Source organism: Herpailurus yagouaroundi, unplaced genomic scaffold (genome assembly GCF_014898765.1).
Source record: "Herpailurus yagouaroundi ecotype Mexico unplaced genomic scaffold, PumYag 195, whole genome shotgun sequence".
NCBI lineage: Eukaryota > Metazoa > Chordata > Mammalia > Carnivora > Felidae > Herpailurus > Herpailurus yagouaroundi.
In genome coordinates, this window is record NW_024412426.1 from 14318619 (window position 1) to 14335815 (window position 17197).

Genomic DNA, 17197 nt, shown 5'->3' on the forward strand with positions numbered 1-17197 from the left:
AAATGTCATGAGTTGTTTAATATTTCTTTTAAGAAGAAGGAAGAGTGGGTTTACTGCTAGTTTTTAGGTGGTGAGTTAAAAAGGACTATCATTCCCACAATGTTAACAGCTAATTTGTAAATGTGCGTATTAACTGGTAATACGTAGAAATCTTAGGGGACTGAGGCCTACTTAAAACTTTTTTAAAAGATATTAACAGTTATTGATTCTGTTACAGTATAGATGATCAATAATATGTATTAAATTGCATCAAATGATGTATATGCCATTGTGCTAAGATTATTTTTTGTTGTCTTTAAATCTTAAAAGGATTTTTCCCCCCACAGGTATTCTCCCAAAGGATAGAATTTTTTTTTTTATTTAAAAAAAAATTTTTTTTTTAACATTTATTTTTGAGACAGAGACAGAGCATGAACAGGGGAGGGTCAGAGAGAGGGAGACACAGAATCTGAAACAGGCTCCAGGCTCTGAGCTTTGAGCACAGAGCCTGACGCGGGGCTTGAACCCACGGACCATGAGATCATGACCTGAGCTGAAGTCAGCCGCTTAACCGACTGAGCCACCCAGGCGCTCCCCAAAGGATAGAATTTAAGCATACCATAGCGTGTGGCTTTTAAAACTTGGGCATAAGTAGCTGATAAGTTAGAAAAAACGTAAAATCTCAGAAAAGGAAATCTTGATTAAAATGATGAGGGGGCGCCTGGGTGGCGCAGTTGGTTGGGCGTCCGACTTCAGCCAGGTCACGATCTCGCGGTCCGTGAGTTCGAGCCCCGCGTCGGCTCTGGGCTGATGGCTCGGAGCCTGGAGCCTGTTTCCGATTCTGTGTCTCCCTCTCTCTCTGCCCCTCCCCCGTTCATGCTCTGTCTCTCTCTGTCCCAAAAATAAATAAACGTTGAAAAATAAAATAAAATGATGAGAAATGGGGACCCATTTTGTATAGCAAATACAGATTGCTAAGAACAAAATGTTATTTCTAAAGGGAGCATCTCAGTTGTGCAGAAAAGAGTTACCTAGTGGGCTTGAGACTGTTACCTTAGAATGGCCTGCTTAATGGGGTTGGCTCTTGGCTGATATTTGGGAACTTGGGTTTTAGGAGGGTACCCACCATTCCCACAACAGTGGCTCACTGTGCCTAAACTGTTTGTACAACGTGGTTTATGTGAAACACCTGCGTTCCATCTAGCAATCTGGAATTTTGGTACATGGTAGGCAGAGGGTACCTGCCTAACCAGCTCCCGAGAAAAACCTTGCCAAATCTCTAATGAGCTTACTCGTACACAACATTTTATGCATGTTGTTTTAATTCATTGCTAGAGGAATTAAACGTGTCCTGTGTGACTACCCTGGGAAAAGACTTTTTGGAAGCGTATGTCTGATTTCCTCTAGACTTTGCCCCATCTGCCTTTTCTTTTTGCTGCTTTTGCTTTGTATCCTTTTGCTTTAATAATGAGTATGACAATGTAGAGAGTCCTCCGAATCTGCCTAGTGAATCATCGAAGCTGGGGATGGAATGGGACCACCCCTCCTCAACACAACAGTGGATTGGATAAATTTATAACTGGAGTCACCATGCTCATATAAAACGGGTAGACGCAGAAGTACCCAATAGGTAGATGACATTTTTTAGTTTAAGTTGTGTCTAAATTGGATAGTAGATTGAACAAGTGAAACTAAAAGTGAGTTTGGGGTCTGTAGGAAAGGGAAAAAAAACTCTGTGACTGAGAAACTTCTCTCTAAGGTTCTGTTTTTGTGAAACTGGATCTTGGTGTCGGGCAGTGTGCTAAGGTTCTGTACTGTATGGAACTACGTTATGCTGAGCGGAGAACTGAAAATGGTACAGATGGGACTCCAGAATGCACTGTGATGGAGAAGGACACGGTTTTGGAACTTAGGAAGATTTGGGTTAGAATTCCGGTTTGGGGGCACCTGGGTGGCTTAGTCGGTTAAGTGTCCAACTTCGACTCAGGTCATGATCTCACAGTGTGTGGATTCAAGCCCTGAGTCAGGCTCTGTGCTGACAGCTCAGAGCCTGGAGCCTGCTTCAGATTCTGTGTCTCCCTCTCTCTCTCTCTCTCTCTCTCTGCTCTTCCCCCACTTGCACTCTTGTCTCTCTCTCTGTCTCTCTCAAAAATAAATAATAAACATTAAGAAAAAAAATTCCGGTTTAACTGTGATTGAGCTTGTTTTATTGCCTCATTATAAAATGAGGATAATACCTGCTGTATAGGGTAATTTGAGAATTAAATAAGATAATATATATAAAGTTTCTGCCATTATGTCTTATGCTTGCTGACTAAAAAATTATTAGTATTTCTTTTTCTGCTCTTCAAGATATAAAGAGATTGGAGAAGTTTAAAGGGGAAAAAGAGAAGGTGAAGTTTGTGTTTCTCTTTTTATTGGTTTGATGTGAGATTGTGTAGGAAGGTTAGGAAAGAAGAGGAAGTTTTAGACGTTTAGAAGTTTAAAGGTTAGAGCATTAAGTTTTGGAAAATGGAATTTTAAATTTATCTCTAAAATTGCCCAGCAGAACTTTTCCTGATTTATTTTAAGAGCTATGAATATTTTAACTAAGAATACTGGGTGATGAGCACCAGGTAATGTATTAAACTATGAAATTACCGTATTATACACATGAAACTAATATACTGTATGTTAACTAAGTGAAATTAAAATAAAAACTTTAAAAAAAGCCCTAAGAATATTGAAAGAACAAAATCAAGAAGGAGGTGCGGGGCATAGAACCTTTATGAATGTTTTCCATACCTTCTGGTGAGGTTGTCATGAATTAGCTGACAGTTTTGTGTTTTAGTAACTGACCACATCTAACATCTATTCTTTTATCATGAATACTTCCAGGTAATGGACAACTTGAATTAATTTATGGGCATTTTATCTAATTAGAATTTTTAGAATCAGTGTTTAGAAAGATAGTGGATTTTATTTTTATTTTTAATGTTTACTTATTTTGAGAGCGCGTCTCTCTCTGTCTCACACACACGCACACACACATATGTAAGAGCAGAGGAGGGACAGAGAGAAAGAGGGAAAGAGAGATTCCTAAGCAGGCTCTGCACTGTCAGTGCAGAACCCAACACAGGGCTCGATCCCATGAACTTTGAGATCATGATCTGAGTCGAAATCAGGAGTTGGGCACCTAACTGACTGAGCCACCCACGCATCCCCAGTATAATGGCATTTTAAAACAGAATTGTGTAATTCTGGTGTGTGTGTGTGTGTGTGTGTGTGTGTGTGTGTGTGTGTGTGTTTAAAAATAATTTTTAGAGGTGCCTTGCTGGCTTGGTAGAGTATGTGACTCTTGATATCAGGGTTGTGAGCTCAAGCTCCATGTTAGTGGGTGTAGAGTTTACTTTAAAAATAATTTAAAAATGGCACCTGCGTGGCTCAGTCGGTTAAGCGTCTGACTCTTGGTTTTGGCTCAGGTCTTATGATTTCGTGAGTTCGAACCCTGCATCGGGCTTTGTGCTGACAGGACAGAGCCAGCTTGGGATTCTCTTTCTCTCCCTCTCTGCCCCTCCCCTACTCACCCTGTCTCTGTCTTTCTCAAAATAAACTCTAAAAAAAATAATTAAAAATAAAGTATCTTTTATTTTGAAAGTTTCAAGATTATAGAACAGTTGCAAGAAAAACATTAAGAATCTCATTTGCTCTTTGCCCAGATTCCCCCATTGTTAATGTTTTGCCTCATTTGTTTTATCATATTTCCTCCCTCTCCTTCTCTCCCTCCACCTCTCCTTCTCTCCTTAACCAGAGTGTGCATCAAAATCATCTCTAGAACATTAAAAAAAAAAATGTTGCTACTGAACCAAATAGGTATATTCTGAAGAAAAAACACCCTCCCTTGGGATTTGGATATGCACATCAGGTGAAGAATTACAGATGGTCTCTGACTTATGATGGTTTGACTTAGAATTTTTCATCTTCACCATGGTGCAAAAGCGATACCATTCAATAGAAACCATACTGTGAATTTTGAATTCGATACGCAATATGATACTCTTGTGATGCTGGGCAGTGGCAGTGAGCCACAGGGTTCTATCAGCGATATGGCACAAGGGTAAGCAGTTGATACACACACAGCCATCTGTACCCATACAACCAGTCTGTTTTTCACTTTCAGTATGTTATTCAGTGAATTACATGAGCTATTCAGTACTTTATTATAAAATAGGTTTTGTGTTTGATGATTTTTTCTAACTGTAGCTAAAGTAAAGTAAGTGTTCTGAGCACCTTTAAGGTAGGCTAGGCTAAGCTACGATGTTCAGTAGGTTGTGTATTAAGTGCATTTTCATTTTACAATATTTCTACTTAACAGTGGGTTTATTGGGACGTAACCCCATTGCAGTTGAGAAGAAGTGTAGTTCATTATAACATGAGGAGAGTTTATTCTCTTTTCGTGAGCGCATAGGGGCCCTTAGAGTCATAGTTAGGCTAAATTGCACAGCTGTGAGGTCTATCCGATTTAGTGTTCAGCCTTTTCAGTACATTATTTTATTATCCTCTGGGTTTCATTATTGCTATTGAGAAGTTAGTTGTCAGTGTAATTATCCTTCTTGGACACGGTCTGTTATTTCCATGTACCGGTTTTACCAATCTTTTTGTCTTTAGTACTCTGCATGTTCACTACAAAGTACCTAGGTGTAGATTTCTTCCTGTTTATCCAGTAGTGATTATTTGTGCTTCCTGAAACTTCAGTTCTGGAAAAGTCTCAACAATTACATCTTCAAATATTGCCTCTTTCCCATTTTCTCTGCTCTTGAACATTGTTTAGACATATGTTGGACCTTTTGCTCTGTCCTCATGTTGCTTAACTGCTGTTCCGTGTTTTCATTTGCTGTATGACTGTGCTACATTTGGTGTGTTTCTTTAGTGTGGTCTTTAGCTGGTCTTATCTGCTGTTTAATCTATCAATTTAACTTCTAATTTCAGTTGCTATATTTTTCATTTCTGCATGTTCCATTTGATTCTCTTTAAAATGTCTGGTCTTTTTTAAAAAAATTGTGGAATACACAGAATATAAAATTTACCATTTTAACCATTTAAAAATATACGGTTGAGGGGTGCCTGGGTGACTCAGTTAAGTGTCCGACTTTGGCTCAGGTCATGATCTCTTGGTTTGTGAGTTCGAGCCTGCATCAGGCTCTGTGATGACAGCTTGGAGAATGGAGCCTGCTTTGGATTCTGTGTGTTTCTCTTTCTCTCTACCCCTACCCCGCTTCTGTGCTCTTTCTTTCTCTCTCTCTCTCTCTTTCTCAAAAATAAACATTAAAAATAAATAAAAATATATACTTGAGTGGCATTAGTGTATTCACATTGTATATCCATCACCACCATCCATCCCCAGAACTCTTTTCATCTTGTAAAACTGAAACCCTGTACCTATTAAACAAACTAGTTCCCCATTTCCCCTTCCCCTGGCAACCATCATTCTACTTTCTGTCTCTATGAATTTGACGACACTAAGTACCTCATATAAGTGGAATTCTAGAGTATTTGTCTATTTATGATTGGCTTATTCCATTTAACATGATGACCTCAAGGTTCATCTATGTTGTAACTTATGACAATTTCCTTCTTTTTAAGGCTGAATGATATTTCATTGTATGTGTGTACCACATTTTATATACTCATCTGTCAATGGACCATTTGGGTTACTTCCACATTTTGACTATTGTGAATAATGTTGCTATGAACTTACGTTACACAGATATCTCTTTGAGCCCTGCTTTAATTTCTTTGGGGTATATATCCAGAAGTGGAATTATTGGGTCATATGGCAATTCTCTTTTAATCTTTTGAGGAACTGCCATACTTTTTTCTATAGTGGCTGCACCATTTTACATTCCTACCATTAGTGCACAAGGATTCCAATTTTACCACATCCTCATTAACACTTATTTTTTGGTTTTTTTGATGGTAGCTTGGTGGGTGGGAGGTGGTATCTGATTATGGGATTGATTTCCATTTCCCTGATGACTAGCGATGTTGAGCACCTCTGCATGTGCTTGTTGGCCGTTTGTACATCCAATTTGGAGAAATGTCTATTCAAATCCCTTGCCCATTTTTGAATTGGATTAATTTTGTTGTTGTTGGTCTTTTTTAGTAGTATCTGTTTCATTTACTATCATTATTCCCTTTTTTTTCTTTTTTTTAGAGTTTATTTTGAGAAAGAATGAGAATGAGCATGAGGGGGAGGGGCAGAGAGAGGGAATCCCAGACAGGGTCTGTACTGTGAGAGAGGCTCGATGCCACAGACTGTAAGACCACGACCTGAGCCAAAATCAAGAGTCAGGTGCTAACCCACTGAGCCACCCAGGTGCCCCTCTCTTTTTTCTTTAAACATATTAAATACAATATATTTATTGGTGAGTAACTAGTTACCCTGAAGTTTAACAGCTTAAAATAACCGGTATTCATAATCTCACATGATTTCTCAGTGTAAGAAATCTGGAAGTTTCAGGGTGCCTGGGTGGGTCAGTCGGTTAAGCCTTTGACTGATTTCAGCTAGGTCATGATCTCCTGGTCCATGAGTTTTAGCTCCATCTCGGGCTCTGCACTGGCAGTACGGAGTCTGCCCTCTTTCTCTCCCTCTTTCTCTCTCTGCCCCTCCTCCATGTGTGTGCGTGCGCGTGCTCTCTCTCTCTCTCTCTCAAAAATAAATAAACATGAAAAAAAAATGAAATCCGGAAGTTTCTTATCTCAGTGATTGTGGCTCAGGGTGGCTTGGGAGGTTCCACTGAACCTGCCAACTGGAGCTGCAGTCATCTGAAGGCTTGTCTGGGGATGGAAGATCTGTTTTCAGGATGGTTGCCAGTGGGAGGTCTCAGTTCCTTGTCACATGGATCCCTCTGATAGCACTGTTTGAGTACCCTCACAATATGGCAGCTGGCTTCCCCCGGAGCAAATAATTCTAGAGAGAGAGTGAACAGAATGCCACAGTACCTTTTAGGACCTAATCCCTAAGTCACGCAAGTTTTCTTCCACCTTATTCTTTTTGTGAGAAGCAAGTCGCTAACTCTATTCACAGGGTAGGGAATTAAGCTCTACCACTTGAAGGGAGGGATATCAAAGAATTTGACAATAAAGTAGAACTACTCTAGTACTGTGTTACTTACTGCTGATAATAAAGGGATTTTTAACATCGAAACAAAACTGAAGAATAATCTTAGATGGCAGAAGCACTATCTCAGACCAGTTTAATGGGGCCACTAATAGCATTTACATGGTGGCTGGTATTATTAAAAGGTGGTTTATACAGGTATCACTTATTTGTCACAACAACCCGGTAAGATCATAGAACTCTGTAAACAACCCGGTGATAAAATGAGCAGACATTTCTTAAATAAATCAGTAAAAATTGAGGTACATAATGCCATTAGAAGCAGAATAGTAGAATTGTACCTAGTTGGGGAAGTTAGTGTTGATTTAGTTGAGATTTGAAGGATGGGTAGGAATTAAATGGGTCAGTGGATAGGAGTGCGAAGAGTGTTTTAGATAGGGGGAACAGAAGGTGTTCTGTTCAGATGGTGTGGATGGAAGAAACAGGGTAGCATTGTTTTCAGTGTGTTCAAGTATGATTGAGAAGATTTTGTATACTTTGTATTCTTCAGTAGATTTTGCTTGATTGCAAAACATGAAATAGTCATTATTTTGTTTTCATTTGTGTATAGGGTGTTGATGCCTTAAAAATGGTTTTTTAGTCATTCTTCATATTCCACATGTTGTCAAATTATATGGTATGTTGGGGCATCTGGGTGGCTCAGTTAAGTGTTCAACTCCTGGTTTTGGCTCAGGTCATGATCGCACAGTTTGTGGGTTCGGGCTGCGCTGACATTGTGGGACCTGCTTGGGATTCTCCCTCCCTCTCTGTCTGCCTCTCTTCTGCTTGTGTGTGCATGTGCTCTCTTTCAAAATAAATAAACAAAAAAAAGAAAAGAAAAGAAATTACATGATATGTAAAAGAATCATTTTCAGGCCCTTTTCATAGTTTCTCAAATTCATTTTTGGCAGCTCCTGGCTCTTTAGGAAGCACTCTACTTAAGATTCATAATTTCCTTGTTGACATTTAGATCAGTGAGGTAGTTTGAGTAATTTCCATAATGACTTCCCTTATTTTAAATTATATCATCAGGATATCATTAAAGAAGATTGGAAAATACATACTTTTTGGGTTAGTATTGTTAGTGAATCTGTTAAGATCTGAGACTTAACAAAGTTCAACTTAATAAGCACAAAAACCTGTTCCTTACCAGTCCACTAGGGGATACTCCAGTACTTAGAAAATCCACTTGCCACTATATGTAGTTTAAAAATTATCTCCCACTTAAATAAAATTATTACTCCCACTTGCTTACATGAAAAAAAGACTTTTAGGTCTGGTTTGATCTATTAATTTGACAATAATAGTCACGTGTGGAAGAACTTGCAGCATTTTTTTCAGCTTTTTAAAGGTATAGTTGACAAATTGGAATTGTATACAGTTGATTAGAACATCAGGTTGTAAGTTTATATTTTGATGTATGCTAACAGATACCTGATGTTTTGATATACATATGCAACATAATGTTTTGATATATGTATATGTTGTGAAGTGAATACAATCAAGCTAATCAACATTTTCTTTTTTTGGTATGGGAAAAACTCTTAAGATCTACTCTCAGCAGATTTCAGGTACACAACACTATTATTAACTGTAGTCACCATGCTGTTCATTAGATCTCCAGAATTCATCTTGCCTGAGTGAAACTTTGTACTGTTTGACCAGCATCTCTTCATTGCCTCTCCCTCCCCAGCACAACCATCATTCTACACTCTCTCTGAGTTTGACTATTTTAGACTCCACAAATAAAGGAGGTCATGGGATTTGCTGCATTTTTAAAGTGTGGAAATTCACAGTGTGATTTTTTTGGCCAGTTTTTCTGACGGTAATGCCTTAAGCTTATTTATGTGAGCGTGTTAGAAAAACTGGTTATTTTTGTTTCTTAGTATGGGAAAGTAAGGATTCCCATTTAGTTTCTCAGTTGTGTTTTTCCTTGGAAAGTCAGAGAGGCTGATATATGGTTTGAGTTTGTTAAAATTTTCTCCATTGTATCATGTGTGTTCTTTTAGACCTTTAACTTAGAAATATGAACCATGATCTTAGGTACACATAACAGGATCATTCATGCTGCTACTAAAGGTAGTCAAGAGTTTAATATTATCTTGATTTCTTCCTGGTAATTTAAGTAGACAAAGTGCCATTAAATAATGCTTTAAAGAAAAATATATTAAAAATTTGACTTCTGTTTAATTTTTTTTTTTAATGTTTGTTTATTTTTGAGAGAGAGACACACTGCGAGCAGGGGAGGGGCAGAGAGGAAGACACAGTGAAGTAGCTCCAGGCTCCGAGCTGTCAGCACAGAGCCCAACGCAGGGCTCGAACTCACCATGAGATCATGACCTGAGCCAAAGTCGGACATTCAACCAACTGAGCCACCCAGGCATCCCGAGTTCTATTTTTAAAATAGCCAAGTTTCGGGGTGCCTGGGTGGCGCAGTCGGTTAAGCGTCCGACTTCAGCCAGGTCACGATCTCGGGGTCCGTGAGTTCGAGCCCCGCGTCAGGCTCTGGGCTGATGGCTCAGAGCCTGGAGCCTGTTTCTGATTCTGTGTCTCCCTCTCTCTCTGCCCCTCCCCTGTTCATGATCTCTCTCTGTCCCAAAAATAAATAAATGTTGAAAAAAAAAATTTAAAAAAAAAAATAGCCAAGTTTCAAGAAATTTAGTCTTAGGAAAAAATTTAGTCTTTTGTATTAGGAAGAGGTTATCAGACTTAATGTTTCAGAAAATACTTCGGTTGACCAAAAATTTATTCTTTATTCTAGATAAATTCCTCATTAAGAAGTTTTTGTCTACTATATGAATGTATGAATTTTCTGCATAGCATATATTTACTATCTCTGTGCACATAGGTACTTACAGATTGGCTTATCAAATTTAACTCCTCAATTCACCTGATTTCTGCTATTTATACATACAACAAATGGCTGAAATCCTGTGCCATTGCAACAACATAATTTGGAAAATGGAAAGTCAGGCAGTCTGGGATAAGAATAAGTATTTTATTGTCCATTGAAAATAAACGAGGCATAAGAGTTACTCAGAGTTGTTTTAATTAGCGCTTAGGTGATAACTTTACAGGATGTTAATAGAGATAACCGTGTTGGGTGGAAAGATTCCATTTGACATTCTAATAATACATTTTTTTGTTTTATCTTGGTCTCCCTAGCAAAATGGGGAAAGAGTAGAGAGTGTGTTGTGATAATTAGCTCTTTGGTTGTGCATCTGGATTGATGGACTGGCATGACTAGGATGCTAGCTGTTACACACCTGTGGTGTAGTGAGAGCCAGAATAGTCCTCTCCGCCATTTTTCATAACTAGTTCTATGACTACTGAGTCTGGTTAAGTTCCCTTCTGTATACAATACAATGACTAAATCAATAAATGAACGATGACTGGTTTGTGTTTTGTTATATTTTGACTACAGAGGAAAGGCAGAATTTCTGGTCCATAGAGTTATCACAGTTGCTGTTTTGTTTTTATACCTTTTTTGTTTGAGATAAATTATTTTTTTCTTTTAAAGAAAGGAAACAAAACAGAAGACCATTTATGGTGCTTTTGTGTAGGTCCAAACTGAATTTTATTTACTTAAAGTATAGTTGAGCTTAATTTTTATATGATGGATTCCAATTGACTGTCAATTTTTTTTTTCTAATTTCAGTTTAGGGAGTAATTAATTGTAATTTCAGGGGAGAAGTGTGTGTGTGTGTGTGTGTGTGTGTGTGTGTGTGTGTGTTCGTGTGTTCGTTCAGTAGGCTCCACGCCCAGTGTGGGACTCGAACTCATGACCCTGAGATCAAGAGTTGCATGCTCTACTGACTGAGCCAGCCAGGCACCCCTGTGTTTTTTTTTTTTTTTTTTAATCTTAATATTAGTAGAGATTATTTAAATGATGGGGGAATATGTGTATATGGTTAAAATGATTTCATACAGCAGATTCAGCTTGTCTCATATTTTTAATATATAGGAGTTGGAAAAGTATGCAGCATTATCTGAACTTGAAAATTAAGAAGTACAGTAGTCTGTTACCTTACAGCTGGCAGAAATCAGTGCTTAGTTTTTCAAGTTGGTTTTATAATTCTCATCTTTTGTGGTACAATACAAGTATAAAATAGGAAGGGCTTTAAGTCTAGTATTGGTTCATGAAGGAATTCATTACTATCATGCTGGCTCCCCCCTCCCTGCTTTTTTTAAGTAAGCTCTGTGTCCAACGTAGGGCATGAACTCATGACCCTGACATCTATAGGAGTCACATGCCATGTGGACTGAGCTAGCCAGGCGCCCCTGGGTTTCCACTTTTGAAAGTGACCTTCTTCATGTGTCCTTCATGCCCTGTTGAGAGGAGCACTGTTTTCCAGAGAACTGGGAGTGACTTCCTGGCTAAATAGGGGATTGGCTGTGATGATAAGGGATAATGGAAAGTGACTGAAAAGCTACTTCCACTTTCCTTTTCCAGTGCTCTTCCCACCCATTCCCATTACCAGAGCTGGGACCTTAAGTTCTGGATGTACTGGAGCCTCTCCTGGAATATTTGTTAGTAACAAAGTTTCTGATAACCTTGTGCTTGGCACACAACTCTGTAATTAGTTAAAGGCATTATCATACTTACTGTTTGGCTCTTTTATCTTATGTGAATGAACTGACTAGTGAATGTAGTTAACAACTTCCTAGTGACAAGGTGATTGCTATTTAATAGAAGACTATGGGAACATTAAAGAAGGAACATATAACTTCTTCTGCCCTGAGAAATTCCTGAAGAATCCTATTAAAACATCCCAGAACAACATAAAGAATATCATATTTTTGCTACTAGTGTTCTATATCTTGAAAATGCAGGATTGGACTGGAACATTTTTGTAAATCCACCAGTGATATTACTATTAAATTTTAAAATTTTATTAAAATTAAGAAAAAGCACATTAGTACAGTTCAGGATTTAAGTTAGCACGTTAATACAGTTAATGAAGTTATTAGCACATTAATATAGTGTTAACGCATTAATATAGCTCAAGATTTAAGAGGTATGTATTAAATTGCCCTACACCTCTCTCCCTTCAGCCACCCACTTCTCTTCCTTAGAGTCAAACGATATTCCCGGTTTAAATGACACTTTTAACATATATTATCTAAAGGATTTCTTTAGTATTTATGAATAATTAAAGTTCACAGCATGGCTTCTAGAGTCGTACATTTTGAATTTTCATTTACTTAGCAGTTAATGAGCACCAACCAGACACTTTGTTGGCACTGGGAATATGTTAGTGAACAAATGAAACTCCCTGCCTTCGTGGAGATTACATTGTAGTGGGTGGAGACAGGCACTCAGTGTTTATTTATTTACTACATCATGTAGAGAGGACTTATTTTTTTAATTAATAAGTTTATTTTTAAATTTACATCCAAGTTAGCATATAGGGCAACAACGATTTCAGGAGTAGATTCCAGTGATTGATCCTCAATATACCCAATCCTCATCCCAACAACTGTCTTCTTTAATGCCCCTCACCCATTTAGCCCATCCCCCCTCCTACAACCCCTCCAACAACCCTCTGCTGTCTGTGTTTAAGAGTCTCTTATGTTTTGTCTCCCACCCTGGTTTTATATTATTTTTGCTTCCCTTCCCTTATGTTCATCTGCTTTGTGTCTTAAATTCCTCATATGAGTGAAATCATATGGTATTTGTTTTTCTCTGACTAATTTCACTTAGCACAATATCCTCTAGTTCCATCCATGTAGTTGTAAATGGTGATGACTTCTAGGACAGACCAATAGGGGAGGTGCTGTTTTAGATAGAATGGTCAGAGAAATCCTCTGGTAGGGTAACATTTCAGCAGAGAATTGAATGATCTGAAGAAATGAGACTTAGGGCTTTCAGAGCAGCATTCTAGGAACAGGATCATCAAGGACAAAGTTTCGGAGAATATTTTCAAGGCAGAAGTATCCTTCTGGAGTGGCAGAGGTTAGACTGGCTAGAGAGGACTGACCTGGTGGGAGAATGCTGGGAGATAATATATAGAAGGTAAAAGAAGGTAAAAGTTGCATGGGGGATGAGGGAGACTGCTGAGGGCCAGTTTATGGAAGGCTTGCATACCATCATAAGGAATTAGGACTTTATTCTGAGCAGGATGGGAATCTTGGACTGTGGGGGTTATATTTAAAAGGTTCAGTCTGACTTTGTGGAGAATAAACTCTTGGGGACAAGGATGAAAGCAGAGAGACAAGTTATGAGTCTAAAATAGCCATAGACTATGTAGCACTGTACTAGATACAGTGAGTTTTTATCAAATCTAGTTAAGAATCATTTCTCTCTGGGATTTGACTTCTACCACTGAAGAAAGGAGTAAAAAAGTGAATTGATAAGAGTACTTATATTTACAATTTTTTAAGATTTTATTTTTTTAATTAATCTCTATACCCAACCAGGGGCTCAAACTCATGACCCCGATATTGAGTCACATGTTCTTCCTACTTAGCCAGTCACTTCAAGTATTTATATATATTTTTTTTAATTTTTTTTTTCAACGTTTATTTTTGGGACAGAGAGAGACAGAGCATGAAGGGGGGAGGGGCAGAGAGAGAGGGAGACACAGAATCAGAAACAGGCTCCAGGCTCTGAGCCATCAGCCCAGAGCCTGACGCGGGGCTCGAACTCCCGGACCGCGAGATCGTGACCTGGCTGAAGTCGGACGCTTAACCGACTGCGCCACCCAGGCGCCCCAGTATTTATATTTTTAAATGATAACTTTAGGGGGACACTTGGGTGGCTCATTTGGTTAATTGTCCCACTCTTGACTTGGGTTCAGGTCATGATCTCATGGTTTGTGGGTTCAAGCCCTGCATCAGGCTCTGTGCTGACAGCACAGAAGCCTGCTTGAGATTAATATTTATTCTCTCTCTCTCCCTCCCTCCCTCTCTCTCTCCCCCTCTCTCCCTCCTCCCCCCTCCCCTCACTCCCCCATCTGCCCCTCCCCTGAGTGCACCCTCGCTCTCTCAAAATAAACAAACTAAAAAAAAGAAAAGAAAAGAAAAAAATGGTAACTTGAGGACTTAGAGTTAAATTCTGTAATCATTTAAATTTGTTTGTATAGATCCCCTAAGTATCACTTGCATCTTAAAGAAATGTGGTAAGATCCCAAAAGAAACTTCAATACCTTTTATAGTTATAGTATGCAATGAATTTTTTTCTTAGGCCTACCAAAAAAGACTGAGTGGCAGAGTTTTGACAAATTAAATATTGGGTGCTATTTTTTCCTCTCCACTTTTACTAGGTGACATTTTGAATTTGAAACTGGTTTGGTTTCTCCAGCATGTATCAATATTCTAAAAAGTATTTAAAAGTCAAAATTCTTAGACTTTAAGCAAGCAGGTTGCTAGTGGTGAAAACACATGGAATATAAAAAAATGTCAACATGTAAAATTTAAGTTTTGAATGACTGAATAATATGTGTGAATTTGCTAGCAAATGTCCTGTGTTTCTGATAGTGTGGAAATGAGTTGCATCATAGGAAATAAATCTGAAATTTGAGGACCTCAGAACTCTTAATATCTAATTAGGTGAATAGAGGCACATTTTTTTTTTTTTTTTTGGATTAGAGGCACTTCGAATCAAAAATGAAATCATGGATAGGGAAGGCATAAAAACCAGACGTAGTAAAGGTGTAGGAAATAGGCAAAATGATCACTGTGAAAGCATACTAAAATATAAATAGTGTTGGAAGGAGAAGAGGAATAGAAAATGAAAGATAAAAGGAAAGCCTAGCACACTGAGAGTTTAGGAAAACTTTTAAATAAGGAATTGCTGGATCCAGTCAAGTTTAGGGAGTGCATTAAAATGACTAACGTACTCGAAAAGAACTCTGAAAATTAGTTCTAAAGCAATTTTACACATTGTGTAGTTGTATACTAGAAGGGCATCAATAATTTACTCTTAATTTCTATTAATTTGATCTGCTTAGATCAAATTTAGAGTTCCTAAAATATGAAAACAAAATATGATATGCCTCAGTTATGATTCATGGAATCATAAGACTTTTGAGCTGAAATAACTTTACAGTGATCTCTTCCCCGGCCCCTTAATTTTACAGGTTGGAGAAGTGGGAGCACAGTAGTAAATTCTCCTATCCAGTTATGATGGAGGAAAGATTAGAACTTAGGTCTTCTGACTTCCAGTTCAGTACTCTTCCACAGTGTTTTTGCCTTAGGTTTGTTTTCTGTTGTAGTTTTTTGATTATTTAAATTATATATTACAAAGACAGCAGTTTTTTTGTTGTTGAATTCCTGTTTTGTGATTAATCAACTTGAGTGAGTGCTTTACACATTCATATAAAGATGCTCTTCTCCTTATATTGAGAAGGTAACAGCCTTGTGATTATCTGCATCTAAATGAAAGTCGACCTGTTATCTAAACTTTTTTTTTTTTTAAGGTAAAATAATATGTTTATTCGTTCCTGTTGATTATTTTAGTTCAAATTCAGGTCCACAAAGTTTGTGGGGTTTTTTTTGTTTTTTTTTTTTTGTTTTTTTATGAAAATTATTGTCAAATTGGTTTCCATACAATACCCAGTGCTCATCCCAACGGGTGCCCTCCTCAATACTCATCACCCACCCACCCCTCCCTCCTACCCCCCATCAACCCTCAGTTTGTTCTCAGTTTTTAGGAGTCTCTTATGTTTTGGCTCCCTCCCTCTCTAACCATTTTTTTTTCTTCCCCTCCCCCATGGTCTTCTGTTAAGTTTCTCAGGATCCACATAGGAGTGAAAACATATGGAATCTGTCCTTCTCTGTATGGCTTATTTCACTTAGCATCACACTCTCCAGTTCCACCCACGTTGCTACAAAGGGCCAGATTTCATTCTTTCTCATTGCCATGTAGTACTCCATTGTGTATTTAAACCACAATTTCTTTATCCATTCATCAGTTGATGGACATTTAGGCTCTTTCCATACTTTGGCTATTGTTGAGAGTGCTGCTATAAGCATTGGGGTCCAAGTGCCCCTATGCATCAGTACTCCTGTATCCCTTGGGTAAATTCCTAGCAGTGCTATTGCTGGGTTATAGGGTAGGTCTATTTTTAATTTTCTGAGGAACCTCCACACTGTTTTCCAGAGCGGCTGCACCAGTTTGCATTCCCACCAACAGTGCAAGAGGGTTCCCGTTTCTCCACATCCTCTCCAGCATCTATAGTCTCCTGTTTTGTTCATTTTAGCCACTCTGACTGGCGTGAGGTGATATCTGAGTGTGGTTTTGATTTGTATTTCCCGGTTATCTAAACTTTTCAAACTTAATTGCCAGCCTTATGGTTGTGTTTATTGCTTCCTTATTTATTTTGTTTTGAATTCATATTTTGCATAGTTAAATTTATTTAGAAGTGAAGTATGCAAAGTGTAAGTGGAAATTTATCTGTTAAAAGCTTATAGAACCCGGTCGCCTGGGTGGCACAGTTAAGCTCCCAGGCTCTTGATTTCACCTCAGGTCATGATCTCAAGGTAGGTAAGACCGATATTGGGCTGTGCGCTGACAGCAAGGAGTTTGCTTGAGATTCTCTCCCTTTCTCTCTGCCCCAACCCTGCACGCGTGTGCGTGTTTTCTCTCTCTCTTTCTCTCTCTCTCAAAATAAGTAAAAACAAACATTAAAAAAATAATAAAGCTTATTTTTGTAAGAAGTTCCAGTTTGGTTATATAGGCTATCTGATTTATGGAATATTTTACGACTTCCATTGATATTTTTTTGAGGTACAAATAACTGGAAGTAGATGATCATGGTTTTGCTGATAAAAATCTTTGGGACACTTGGTTTTAACATATAGCTAAGGATGTTTTTAGTACCATTTTAATTTGCTTAAGAGTTTAAATTAAATAGAGAAAATGGCTTTACAACTAACTTTTAAATTTTATATAACTTTATCCCTAAAATCTTGTTGACATTATTATTTAGCAAGTGAAATTTTTACAGATGTGTAGACACAAATTTTATTAATTCATAACAAGCTACTTAGTTTCCAAAGTTTTGAGGTTATGAGGCTGTTAAAAATGGCTAAATTTTGATGCGGTAAATTTTCTTGTAAAAGCATACTTAAGAAAAA

The 17197-nt window shown here is 38.0% G+C and overlaps 1 protein-coding gene across 4 annotated transcripts in view; it reads left to right on the plus strand.

The window, feature by feature from the left end:
- The window catches only part of ABL2 (ABL proto-oncogene 2, non-receptor tyrosine kinase), a 112711-nt gene that overhangs the window by 22395 nt on the left and 73119 nt on the right, over positions 1 to 17197 (plus strand). The window lies entirely within an intron of this gene.